Source organism: Cebus imitator, unplaced genomic scaffold (genome assembly GCF_001604975.1).
Source record: "Cebus imitator isolate Cc_AM_T3 unplaced genomic scaffold, Cebus_imitator-1.0 Scaffold4, whole genome shotgun sequence".
NCBI lineage: Eukaryota > Metazoa > Chordata > Mammalia > Primates > Cebidae > Cebus > Cebus imitator.
Genome location: NW_016107319.1, coordinates 12,872,702 through 12,877,307, shown reverse-complemented (window position 1 = coordinate 12,877,307; position 4,606 = coordinate 12,872,702).

The following is a 4,606-nucleotide window of genomic DNA, read 5'->3' as shown; positions in this document are numbered from 1 at the left end:
AAAAAAAAAAAAAAAAAATCAATCACATGTTGTTAGTGAAAAAAATATTATAAAATAGCAAGTAAGACTATCAGATCAACTTTGCAAATTAAAGAACATATGTGATGAAAGAAAAAGACTTGAATGATATGCACCAAAATATTAACAACAGGCATTGCAGAGGAATGACACACAAGTGGCCATGATCCAGGGCTGAGTAGCTGTGGAAGAGCCACTACTTCCTATTAGCCAGCCTGCTTGGAATTCATTAACTGAGAGCAAACGTGCAGATTCTAATCAACACTTCTTGCAATGTTCTGCAGTGTCAGCTTAAGTAACCATTTCTTTTACAGGCTGCGAATGCACTCAGAGTGTGTTACATGAGTAAAAAGATGTTTTAACTCTGAATTTGGTGTAACAAAAATTCTTTTTCTTTTTTTTTTTTTGACTGAGTCTTGCTCTGTCGCCGAGGCTGGAGTGCAGCGGTCTCAGCCACTCCTGGGTTCAAGTGATTCTCCTGCTTCTGTCACCCAAGTAGCTGGGACTACAGGCGTGTGCCACCATGTCCAACTAATTTTTGTATTTTTAGCAGAGACAGGGTTTCACCATGTTGGCCAGGCTGATCTGAAATTCCTGACCTCAGGTCATCTGCCCGCCTCCCAAAGTGCTGGGATTACAGGTGTGAGCCAATGCACCCAGCCACAAAAATTACAGCATACTTGGGAAGTAGGGGGAAAAAAAACCCTAATGCTTTTAGGAATTTACGCCCTCTAAATCTTTGCCAGATTAGAGTGGGTTGAGCTATTTTTTTGCAATGACTGAAAAGAGTTCCCCAAGAACGTCCTATCAGTCTTAATTTGTTTAAAAAAGTGGGTAGAAGTACAAGAAATAAGTTGTCTTGCTCAGTGCCTAATATCCAGTTTTTAGTTTTTGTTTTTTTGAGATGGAGTTTTAGTCTCGTTGCCCAGGCTGGAGTGCAGTGGTGTGACCTCAGCTCATTGCAACCTCCGCCTCCCAGGTTCAAGTGATTCTCCCGCCTCAGCCTCCTGAGTAGCTAGAATTACAGGCACCTGCCACCACACCTGGCTAACTTTTGTATTTTTAGTAGAGACAGGGTTTCACTATGTTGGTCAGGGTGGTCTCGAACTCCTGACCTCATGATCTGCCTGCCTCGGCCTCCCAAAGTGCTGGGATTACAGGCATGAGCCAACACACCTGGCCAATATCCAGTTTTTAAGTCACAGTTTTCTTGAGCTTTTAATATTGAGCTTAACGTAGTCCTTAGAATTTTGTTTTATGTGTCTCTTGTACCTGCTGAATGAAGTGATCAAAAGAAGAAAAGAAATTCTAAATTTATAACTGTCTATCAGACCATCAGCCCTCAGCCATCTTTACCCAGAGAACAAAAACGGTATGATTAAGGAGTCTAAGAAGTCTTCTCTCTTTATCCTTTTTTTTTCCTTCTTTTTCCTTCTATTATTTTAGGTTCAGGGGATACTTGTGCAGGTTTGTTATATGGGTAAACTGTGTGTTGCTGGGGTTTGATGTACAAAGATTTCATTGCCCAGGTAGTGAGCACAGTACCCAATAGGTAGTTTTCCGCTCCTCCCCCTGGTTTCACCCTCCACCCTCAAGTAAGCCCGTATCTATTGTTCTCCTCTCTATGTCCATCTGTACTCAATGTTTAGCTCTCACTTACAAGTGAGACCATTTGATATTTGGTTTTCTGTTTCTGCATTAATTCATTTAGGATAATGGCCTCCAGCTCTATCCATTTTGTCGCAATCTATTCTTTACATAACTGAAGCATAGATCCCACTTGACCTATTGATTTATTTTCATTGAAAAGTAAAACAAACAAAAAAGCAGAATACACAGCTCATAAGAAATAGAATGAAGGCTGGGCGCGGTGGCTCACTCCTGTAATCCCAGCACTTTGGGAGGCTGAGGAGGGTGGATCACCTGAGGTCAGGAGATCAAGACCAGCTTGACCAACATAGTGAAACCCCGTCTCTACTAAAAATACAAAATTAGCTGGGCATGGTGGTACATGCATGTAGTTCCCGCTACTCGGGAGGCTGAGGCAGGAGTATCGCTTGAACCCAGGAGGTGGAGGTTGCAGTGAGCCAAGATCACACCATTGCACTCCAGCCTGGGTGACAGAGCGAGACTCTGTCTCAAGGAAAAAAAAAAAAAGAAGTGACCTAAAGCCAAGCTTGTAGTCTTTTTTCTCCAAATTTCAGGTAATGAAATGGAACCATAAAAGATATCAAGTATACAATAAAACAGATTGATCATCACATTTCTTTGTCACTTAGTTTTGACATAAGGCATGGAGGTTGCCCTTAAAATGCACATGTTTAATAATGAGAATATAAAATTTTACAGGACTTTTGTTGCAAAACTAGAAGTGTATTAGAACACAGCCACTTTGCTCTTTTGTAACATAAAACAGAATTTACCAATCAACGGTCCCCATGAAAGATGGGACGATCTGATTATGTGCTTATGAAAGTTTAAGACTCATTGGTTTTATGGGTCTTGTTTTTTGTTGTTTTCTTTTTGGCAGGCTATTTTGGTGTTCTTTGAAAGTAAGTTAAAATTCTGTTGTTTTCTGGGGAGAGAGAAAAGTAGAAATTGCTAATATAAGTTTCTCATCAGTATCAAAACAACATTAACTGCAGGCTTACTTGGTGTGTGTGAAATGAGGGAAATGGCTGTTTTGGTCATCTCCAAAGAGATGTATATCATGCATGTTTATTGAATGTAAAATCTGAATGTAATGACAATTAGATTTAAAAAAAAAAACAACTCTAAAGAGTACAACAGGGAGAGAATCATCTGCTCCTGGAGATGTAGTCAAATCTAAAGTGGAATTTTCTTTCTGAATTTATACTGTGGTTCTCAATTTAGGAATTGCATCGCTTTGAAAGATGCCTGGAGAAAGCTACCCTGAGGTCTGAGCTGTTGCTGTTTTATTTGCGACAGTTAATTTTAAAACTATACTTAGCATAAATACAAAGTAGATATTTCATTGATTTAAAAATGGACATGCTTTTCTAATTCAATAAGTGTAAAAAATAAAAATAAAATTGGACAGACTGCAATATGTCTAAATGTATAAGGGCTGAAAATTGTCATTATCAATGGATATAGTTAGGGGCTACTTTAGCAGTATTTGCAATCACACAGAAGTAAAAGGAGCACTTGCTTTCAATACATAGTCATCAAAACTACGCAAATAATTAACCCTGGACCAGCTAAACTGGTAATATTTGACACTGGGTGCCTCCTGCAAATTAAAAGGGCTTAACTAAGGAGGGGATAAATACTCATTGGTGTATTGAGGATAAATTTCATGGGCTCTTTATGTCCTTAGCACTGCTCTTATGTGCTAAGCCTCTGCTATGGGTTGAATATTTGCCCCCTCCAAAATTCATGTTGAAATATATTCTCAGTGAGGCAGTATTGAGAGGGCCTTTAACAGGCAATTGTCAGCCGGGCGTGGTGGCTCATGCCTGTAATCCAAGCACTTTGGAGGCCAAGGCGGGCAGATCACCTGAGGTTGGGAGTTCAAGACCAGCCTGACCAACATGGTGAAACCCTGTCTTTATAAAAAACAAAAAAAACAGGCAATTGTTTTTTAAGGACTCTACTCTCATGAAATGATTAGTCCATTCATGAATTCATAGATTCATGGCTTAATAAATTAATGGATTTTCATGTAAGTGGGACCAGTGGCTTTATGAGAAGAGGAAGAGAAATCTAAGCTGCCTCAGCTCCCTTACCAGGCGGCCTTTCCTTAACTCAAGACTCTTCAGGGAGTCCCCACTAGCAAGAAGGCCCTCACCAGATGCAGCCCCTAAGCCTCCTTAACTGTAGAAAATACGTTTTATTTATTTATTTATTTATTTTAAAGATAAGGCTAGGTGTGGTGGCTCACGCCTGCAATCCCAACAGTTTGGGAGGCCGAGGCAGGCGGATCACGAGGTCAAGAGATCAAGACCATCCTGACTAACATGGTGAAATGCCGGCTCTACTAAAAATACAAAAATTTGCTGAACATGGTGGTGTGCACATGTAGTCCCAGCTACTCAGGAGGCTGAGGCAAGAGAATTGCTTGAACTTGGGAGGCAGAGGTTGCAGTGAGCCGAGATCACGCCACTGCACTCCAGTCTGACAGAGTAAGACTCCGTCTCAAAGATAAAAAAAGATAAATTATTCATTTTCAGGTATTTTGTTATAAGCATGGAAAATGGACGAAGACAGTTCCTTTCTCACAAAAACTTAACCTTCTATGTGAACTTTGCAATTTATAGATTTAAATTAAGTTGGTCTAGGGTTTTACCTATCTTTCTTTTTCTTCTTTCTTTCTGGGGATTTATGTTGTATAGACATCAGAGGCACCTGGCTCAGGATGTGCTGGCATGGGCCATTCCCTGCTGGTCTTTGGCGGTCAGCCCCTTTCCCTCCAGCTCCATGTCTGCTAGCCTCACTCCCACCACAAGGCCCCGCCCACTTGTACCCACTTCTGTGTTGCTTTGGAGGGGGGGCTCATGAAACTGTGGGATGTGCAGTGTCCTGGAGAGTGGGGAGGAGTATCTGTTTTAGTCACCTGCCTCTCTGC